Below are 9,024 nucleotides of genomic sequence, written 5' to 3'. Positions count from 1 at the left end.
AATATGTAAAACGATAACCATTGATAATTTCCTACCATTTTGTCTGTAATTTGCTAAGTCCCCCCTATTATTATGTTATCCTTCTTTTACTCTTTAAAATTAAAAAAAAAAAAAAACTCCTAACTTTACACTTATTTATCCATAAAGTACAAGATTTTGTTAAAAATCAACTACTTTTGTGGGCAAAAAAAAAAAAAAGTGGGCAAGTATGCTAAAGAGTCAGGTATATTTAAATATTACTAAAATCAAAGAAGAAAAAAGTTGTAACTATCCCAAATCTTTAAAATATACAAAAAGGTTCAGGATTTCTTAAACATTATTTTTTATAATATCAAAAGCTTGGTTTTTAGATCATTACTGGTAAAATCAGGACAAAAACATTTTAACTGACACTTTTAGCCAAGGGCATGATGGCACACACCTGTAATCCCAGCACTCAGGAGGCTGAGGCAGGAGGATTGTTCAGAGTTCAAGGCCAGCCTGGGCTACAAAGTGAGCTCAAGGCTAGCCTGAACTGCATAGTGAGACCCTAGCTCAAAAAGACCCCCCCCCAAAAAAAAAAATCTTTTAAATGTTAATCTATAAAATGCCAAAGATTCAACTTGCAGTAAATTATATACAGCACTTGAACTAAATTTTGTAGTGTACATACTCATCTAATTTTTCCTTTTTCCTAAACAACAGAATTAAGTGCAGAAAAGTCAGATTGCCCTATTTCAACCTTATCACAGGTATGGAATAAAAAATGTAAAGATACACATGGAAGACAGGAAAAGTTAGAACTTTCAAGTTTAGGATTTCTATAAAGTCTTTTTAAAAAACACTAAACCAAATAAATAAATAAATACTAAACCATGCTGGGTACGGTGGCACACACCTGTTATCCCAGCACTTGGGAGGCTGAGACAAGAAGAGCACTGCAAGTTCAAGGCCAGCCCGAACTACACAGCAAGACCTTCTTGAAACAAAAACAAAAAAAAAACACTAAACCAATCAACTTAGTCCATCAGTTGATCAAAATGTAAAATGAAAAGACCTAATTTATGACCAAAATATGTACCTTGTATTGTAATGGTTATTAAGAACAGGAGTTGAGGGTTTTGTTTTTGTTTTTTGTCTTTTTTTGAGACAAGGTCTTGCTATGCAGGTCAGGCTGGCCTTGAGCTCACTTTAGAGTGCAGGCTGGTCTCAAACTTGTAACGATTTTCCTGCCTCAGCCTTCCAAGTGCTGGGATTACAGGCATGCACCACCATGCCAGGCAGAATTTAGTTTTTAAATCCACACCAATCTAAGTACAGATTCCATTCACCATAACTATGTGCCTATGCTGGGGATTCAGCTCAGTGGCACAGCGCCTGCCTGGCAAGCCCAAGGTTGTGAGTTTGATTGCTGGTCCCGGGGAAAAAAAACAAAGAGAAAAAAAAAAAAAAAAACCAAGAAAATGTGACACTTTCTTGAAGTATATGCCTATTTGGGGGGGTTACTACATTGGATTTTCTTTTTTTCTTTCTTTTTTCTTTTTTTTTTTTTTGGTGCTGGGAGTTGAACTCAGGGCCTCATTCTTGCCAGACAGGCATGCCACTGACTTACATTCCCAGTCCTATATTGGATTTTCTAATCAAAGAGTAGTCAAAGTCAAGATATTCAGTTGTTTCACAAAGGGACCAATGTAAGGTAACTGTAAGCCAATTGCAAAAATCAAATGTACTTTAGGAAGTGACAAACTACTCAAGAAAAATCTGTCTCCCTACAGCAAGATTCTAAAAATAACTTGGCTCTAAAATTTTTAATAAAGACCAGAGCTGGGGAGTATCCCTTAACATTTTTGAAAAAATCAAGTTCAGCTTTTCAACATCAAGCATTTATTTACAAAAAAATTCCTATTATAAAGAACCAAGTAAGCAGGCTTAGTCATGGAAGGAACAATTCAGTAATATCATGAATGTTGTATCAGAATACATACACACAATCTTTCCACAGACAATGTTTTCATGTGACAAGTTCCATAATTTTTTTTTTTGTACCAGGAATCGAACGCAGGACCTCACACTTACCAGGCAGGCACTGTGCCACTAAGCTACATCCCCAGCCAAGTTCCATAAATTGTTAACAGTTTCAGGGTTCTTATTCTAAATGTTTTCCTCCATAGTGACCAATTTGGGAAATCTTTTAACTACCAAAGTGATCAGCCTCACAAAACCCACAAGATGCACTACAATCATACGCTGGTACTCAACTGTTGTGAAACTAGTTGAATTTGATACTGGACCCCTTTGGCATGAAAGTTCTATCCCAGTACTCCTTTGTTGGTACTCTACACAAACAAGTACCCTTTAGGGTCAAAACAACTTGGTACTCAATTTTTGAGACTCCTGGAACCACTAAGGAAGAGGTTCCACTGTTCACTAGGTAGTGCCTAACTCAATGACTTCCATATTGTTCTAAAAAAAACTTTTTAACTACACCAAATCAAAATTCCCAACCAATACCATTACTTTAAAACCCAAATATTCAAGTGATGGTCAACACACTGTGAATGTTTCCAAAGTTATGCTACAACCTTTCGTATCATAAATGCATGACTGTGTAGCAGGCACTAAAATGTTTGTCCCTTAACATTATCTTTACTACTAGAAATCATAATGCTCAATCATGTTTCGGAAACTCAAATTTTAAGAAAACGAATTTACTTGAAATGCAGAATTTACCAATATACACTGGGTCCATAAATTTTAATTTTTAAAGAACAGATTGAGAAAATATAATCAAAATCTGACGGCAGGCCGGGCAGTGGCACACAGCTGTAATCCCAGCACTCCGGAGGCTGACGCAGGAGAATCACTGCGAGTTCCGGGCCAGCCTGGGCTACAAAGTAAGTGCGAGACCAGCCTGAACTCACAGTGAAACCCTGTCTCAAAACGACAAACAAAAAAATCTGACAGCAAACAGTGGGGCAAAGACAGTAAACTAGCCAACCATATTATTAACCACTCTTACCCATGAGAAATATAATTAATTAAAAAATGGCACTTGCAAATTAATTCAGACCGTTTTATTGCCCCAAACTTATAGGGCGAATTGTTTCAAAATACCTGAAACATTTTAGGTTTTAGGGCCCAAACTTCTTAACCAAAGCTACCCAAATACCATGAGTTACTGGGGGATGCAGGAGTTACTTTATAGCCCTAGAAATAAACTCTGAACTAGAATTTCGCACTAGAAAACTGTCAAGTAAAATCTGAAGAACTAATTTCTAGTTAGAAACAAACAGCAGAGTCAAACTAAATTTGTCCCTGTATCCAGGGCACACTTTCTGAAGTCCTTAGTTTGTGCTTCTGTTAAGTGGACCAAACCACTCTACTCATCCAACTAGTCTAGCATTGATGCATTACCCTTTGGAAGTGAAAGGGCCAGAAGAAGCAGTCGCCCTCGACTACCAATTGTCGCTTTTCAACTGCAGAGGCTAGCTGGCCAAGTACCACGTGAAAAGATGCCACAAGGAAAGCTCTTCCGGGGAAGAGACGGGGCAGATCACGTGCCTCCCGCCGGAACCCTGTGATCACACCGCCGGACCCAGCCGCATTCTGTTTCCGTGGAGACTACACATCTAGCCACCCAGCTGAGCCCGGTTCTCAGCAGCCATCACGCCTCCCCGAACCATCCCTACAGCCTGAACACGGCGTCGCGGAAAAAAAACAAGGAGCAGAGCAGGCAGAGTTTAACAGGGACTCCGCCGTAAAAGCATGGCAAACCCTACCAACACAAGCAGCGCGCGCGTGGGCTTGCGACTTCAGGATCCACGCACGCGTCTACTTCTGCGACCCTGAGAAGAGTGGTCTTCCCTCAAAGATTGTACTCTGGTTTCTCCCGGGGTTTCATCAGTAACCCCTCCTTCCAGACATCCTTTACCGCTCCCTATTTCCACCCCTGCCAGAGGAAGCAGGCATTCATCCCCAGGGTTCCAAAAGAAAGGCAAAAATCTTTACAGCGAAATACGCTTAACTACAGTACCTCCCTCTCTCGCCTCAGTCCGAAATAATCTTAACTTCTCCACACACTCTTCGCGGCAGATTCCTCAACTTTGGTTACTGACGCTTGAGAGAAACTTACGTCCCAGACTCGCCTTCCTGAGAGCAAAGATCTTCACAATTCACAGAAACGGGAAGCCACAAGGGCGGAAAACTAACCCATGGCTGCCCCAAAAGGCAAAGAAAAAAAATACCACCTGCTCTACCCACCTGCTCCCCCGCCCTCATTTCTGCACTTAAGGATCACAGGTCCTTTGTTTACAAAGTTCCCACTCCTGTGCAACGCACTTCCTCGCTCTCCTCAAACTGGCGGTCGTGCTTCAATTTGACTAAGGAATTACAAGCTTAAAAAATACATTCGTACAGGTGTCAAAACACTTCGCCCAGCTTCCTAGAAAATCGACGTCCGTGCCGTTTCCCTCGGAGTTTTGAAACCCCGACACCTGAGCCCTAAACCGCAAAACTCGAAATGCACACAGCTCTCGACCTAGACCCGGCGGGGGACTGGAAATCATCACGAGCACCGTGCCACGAGGCGCAGAGGCCCACGCACGCGAGGGCAGGGCCGCACCATGAGCATTTCTCACCCCGCCCGCCTCGTGGCGGCTGGCTCTGGCGTCGATGTTCCCTGCTAATAAGCAGTGCGACGCGGAAGTGAGGCCGAGGCCGTGCGCGAGGTGACATGCGCAGCCTCGCTCAAGGAAACCACAGGCGCGCGCCAAAGACGGCCCCGCGCAAGGCCCGGCCTGGCCCGGGCGTGCGAAGATCTCTCAGCGAACGCTGCTCAGACGTCCAAATACACAAGCGCTTCAAACTCTCCAAAAACTCCAATTGGGCCAGTACTAAAGCGACGCCTTCCACCCAGACCAGAGAGTTACCGTGCGGGGCGTGGCTGGCCTCACCCGGAGTCCTTCACATCCCGCTGGGGGCGGGCTATTCTGTTCGGTTCGCACACCGTGTGTCCGCTCCAGCTGAAGAGCCTGCGCGCGCACCGGACGTCCACGTCACCACGCACGCGCTCCTACCCGCTAAGAGCTTGTCACGCAGGCGCAAAGGGAGGCGCCAGCAGCACCTCCCGTCCCCTCCCCCAACAGCAGGAGACTAAACGGCCCTAGAGCAGCGGCAAGACCCTTGGGACCCGCCCCCAGAGCTGAAGCCGCCGCCTTGCCGTGTCCTAGCAGCCCAGAAAAGTCTGCTGAAGCTTCTAGAAACAAGAAAGTCGAGGCAGAAGAGCGGTAACCAATATTCTCAGCCTCATACTCGAAGCCATCGTGAAAACTGAACCCACCGCCCGCCGGGCCTTTCTCCAAAATGCCTTCCACCTTTTCCCTCCGGCTCATCGGCCCCGCCCCGGCAGCACCCAGCCCCACCCACCTGCCTCCGCAGACCCTCGGCTTGGGAAGGCCGTCAACTGAATTCTAGAACTGCCTCCCCAAAGTGCTGCGGGCTTGGAAAATGCCAGTGCATTGGACACCTCAACACGGACTCCTAGAGAGAAAAGTGGTCGAGTATGCAGCAAGCACGACCTAAGCACACTAGGACAATTGGGAGAAGACCGACAGCTTCAGGGAGGAGTTGGAAGAAGAGTTGCCACTAAATGTGTTAAAAAGATGAAAAAAAAAATAGATGAACGATGTCTTTTGCTAAACTGCAAATCAAGGAAGCAAAAAATGTGTGCGAGAGTAGGCTACAAGCTTTAATGCTTTGATCTTCTATATTAAGTTTTGGTTTTTTCAAGACATTTAAACTGTGGAGTGCAAAGAATATATTACCAACTATGTGTCGGGCAGTTGCCGATCTAACCAACGGACATTATTTCGCTCAACCGAACATCAAAACTTCTCTTCCCCTTGGCTGTTCCTTCTATGCCAGTAAAAAGGAAGAGGTGTTTAAAGTGTGAGAGAAAAGAGGCAACAACAAAAAAAAAAAAGTACGGGAGGGGAGAGCAGAAACTGGTCCACATTCAAAGCTTTCACTCTCTTAAAATTAGCGAATACTGTACTGAGAACTAACTTACTCCGTGGTAAGTGACAATACAAACCACTGGTGAAGGAGAATGAGGTTTATCCGACAGGGCTGATCGGCCGGCTTTCCATTTAGGAAAGGTCCTCTTTCTCTTTTGCTCCTGAGGAGATGCGACAACATGGACAGAAGTTATGCTGGACCAGAAAAAGTAAAGTTTACAGACTTCTCAAATCTTTTGAAAGCCCTGACTCAGGCACCATCAGCAAGAGAATTCAAGATCCTAGGCAAAACTGAAAAATAAGTTTCATTAACAATTTCCTCTTTTTCTCTGACTGCAACCACCTCTTTTCTACAAACTGCCCTATCATAATTTCCCATTCATCCAAGAAAGCTGCCTTCTCAAAGGTCTAAGCTTTCCTCATAAAATTCCCATGTTCTGAAGGAAAAATAAAGTTTGTGTTTAGCATTAAAATATCTGTTCCTAACATGTAAATGGCTGGCAAACAGCCATGCATCCCAAGAGAGACAAGCCAAATGACCTTTCTAACTGGGAAATCTATGAGGACAATTTGGATGGAATAAAGGGAATGAAAATTGTATTTTAATACTTTTTCCCTATTCCAGGCAAACATAATGAATGCTAGACACTTAAAAACTCCCTTACACACACAGAGTATGAAGACAGCAGTAGATCTGGTGGTAGAGGTACACTGCTTATAGTTTTTCAAAATGAAATCTGCTTAACCTACAAAGTCGGGAGATGTATTATGACGAATGTATTATGATGAATCTGAAAGCCCTGTAAGAATTCTTACTGTTTTTATATGATAATCTTAGGAATAATAGTGCCACACTCATTTCAGTGATCTAGTTTTGGGTTGCCATTTTTCTTATACTTTTTCAAGTAATCCCTTATGTGGTTACCTTCTATTTTTAATGTTAATCCAGTGTTTCTCAAACTGACTTCCTTAGTTGCAATGTTTTGTTTTGTTGCTTTATATTATTTTTGTAGTACTGGTGCTTAAACGCAGGGCCTCATACATACATATAGCAAGAAAGTGCTCTGCCCCTGTGCTACAGTATCCTGACCACATAGTCTTTGGATGTAAAGAACTTACTTTTTTTTTTGTCTTTTTGAGACAGGGTCTCAATATGCAGCTCAGGCTGGCCTTGAGCTCACTTTGTAGCACAGGCTGGTCTCGAACTCCCAAGGATCCTCCTGCCTCAGCCTCCTGAGTGCTGGGATTACAGGCGTGCACTACCACGCCCAGCAGAACTTTTTTCCTTTAAAAGGCATTTTTAGCCAGCCGTTGTGGCCACACACCTGTAATCCCAGTTTTCTGCAACACTCAGGCAGGACAATCAACTTTTGAAGCCAACTTAATGAGAGCCTGTCTCAAAAAAGGTGTAGAGATGTAGCTCAGTGCAAAGGCCTTGAATTCAATTCCCAGTGCCACCGACACAAAGAGAGACAGAGACAGTGACAGAGATGGGGGAGGAAGAAGGCATTTTTATATAGCCCAAGGTTTAAAAATGCCAAACTGCCAGGCATGGTGGTGCACACCTGTAATCCCAACACGCAGGAGGCTGAGGCAGGAGGATCACTGTGAGTTTGAGGCCAGCCTGGGTTACACAGTGAGTTCAAAGCTAACCTGAACTACATAGCGAAACCCTGTCTCAAAAAAAAAAGAAATTAAAATGCCAAACTAAGCGGGGCATGGCGGTGCATGCCTGTAATCCCAGCACTCAGGAGGTTGAGGCAGGAGGATCGCTGCAAGTTTGAGGTCAGCCTGTGCTACAAAGTGAGTTCAAGTGGACCCCGTCTCAAAAAGACAAAATAAATAAATAAATAAAATGCCAAGCTAATAACTAAAGTTGATGCTAAGTTTCACCTTGCTACTGGAATTCTCTCAGCCATCACCAAAAACAAACAAAAAAATACAATTTCCCTTGATTTTCCTTGGTCAAACTTTTAAGATGTTACTAATTAGGGAGGAGGAAAATATCACCAAAGCGAATATGTGCAATATAAGCAATGTGGCCTAGAATGTACAGTTTTGATCCTAGATTGTGCTATAAATACATAGAAACTATCCCATTTACATGCATATTTTTCTTATTTCACAAATATGTGAGTGCCTCTTATACCCTAAGGGCATGAGAAATACTAGCACTTTATGCACTGTTCAGACATTTACACTAGAACCTCAAAGAGTTGGAACAACTTTAGTAACAGAAGCCACTAACATAAACTATATCCTTTGATCTAGTCTGATTCTACCTTTTCAATTTGTTTCTACAAAGACATAACGATCTCAAATGATTAAAAGAAACACCAAACTCTTCAGATGAAGCCATCATCCATCATTCCCTGAAACACCTGGGTTACAGTCTTGTTTATAGTATCTTAATATAATGAAGACTATTCATAAAGAGGCTTATTTTGTGGTGGTGGTTTTACAAAAAGTCCATCACTAGCCAGTGTGAAAAATATTATGTCCTAAGCAGAAGGGTAGAAGAGAAGGAGCCATGCTAGCTTATACACAACCCTGTCTACCATTTATTACAGACACTAAAACTAAGTAATAATAGAGGGCAAAGTCTGATTGGCTGTAATTATCTATAACAGACTACAGAATAAAAAATGGAAAGAAGCCAGCATCGTGGCACACGCCTATAATCTCAGCACTCAGGAGGCTGAGGCAGGACAACGTTGCCAGTTCAATACCACCCTGGGCTACAAAGTGAGCTCAAGGCCAACCTGAACTGTATAGCGAGACCCTGTCACATTGTCATAGAAAAGACAAAAAAATAGTAATAATAATAATAAAAAATAAAAATAGCAAGAATCCTACCCTCAAAGTGTTAATAACTTACCCATTGAAGAGCTTTAAATTTTTCTTAACCTACATAGTAATATTATTTAAAACATGTTTTAGAAAATGATTGTTAAAGCCTGGTAGTGTAGGCCTGTAATCTCAGCACTCGGGGAGGCTGAGCAGAAGAATCACAAATTGGAACCCAGTGATA

The 9,024-nt window shown here is 42.7% G+C and overlaps 1 protein-coding gene across 13 annotated transcripts in view; it reads right to left on the bottom strand.

The window, feature by feature from the left end:
* Positions 1-9,024, bottom strand: part of Mga (MGA, MAX dimerization protein) — a 150,136-nt gene that overhangs the window by 99,364 nt on the left and 41,748 nt on the right. For 6 of the 13 annotated variants that reach the window (XM_013512575.1, XM_013512583.1, XM_013512585.1 and 3 more), the window contains exon 1: positions 4,908-5,609. The exons of 3 other annotated variants lie outside the window; for them this stretch is intronic. The gene's annotated coding sequence lies outside the window, so the exon portion shown is untranslated. 4 more of the 13 variants (XM_013512577.1, XM_013512578.1, XM_013512580.1 and 1 more) reach the window with 4 other exon arrangements.

This window comes from Chinchilla lanigera, unplaced genomic scaffold, assembly GCF_000276665.1.
Source record: "Chinchilla lanigera isolate Chin_1 unplaced genomic scaffold, ChiLan1.0 scaffold00015, whole genome shotgun sequence".
In the NCBI taxonomy this organism is placed as follows: domain Eukaryota; kingdom Metazoa; phylum Chordata; class Mammalia; order Rodentia; family Chinchillidae; genus Chinchilla; species Chinchilla lanigera.
Note: the sequence above shows the minus strand (reverse complement) of the source record. Positions and strands in the feature narration are given on the sequence as shown.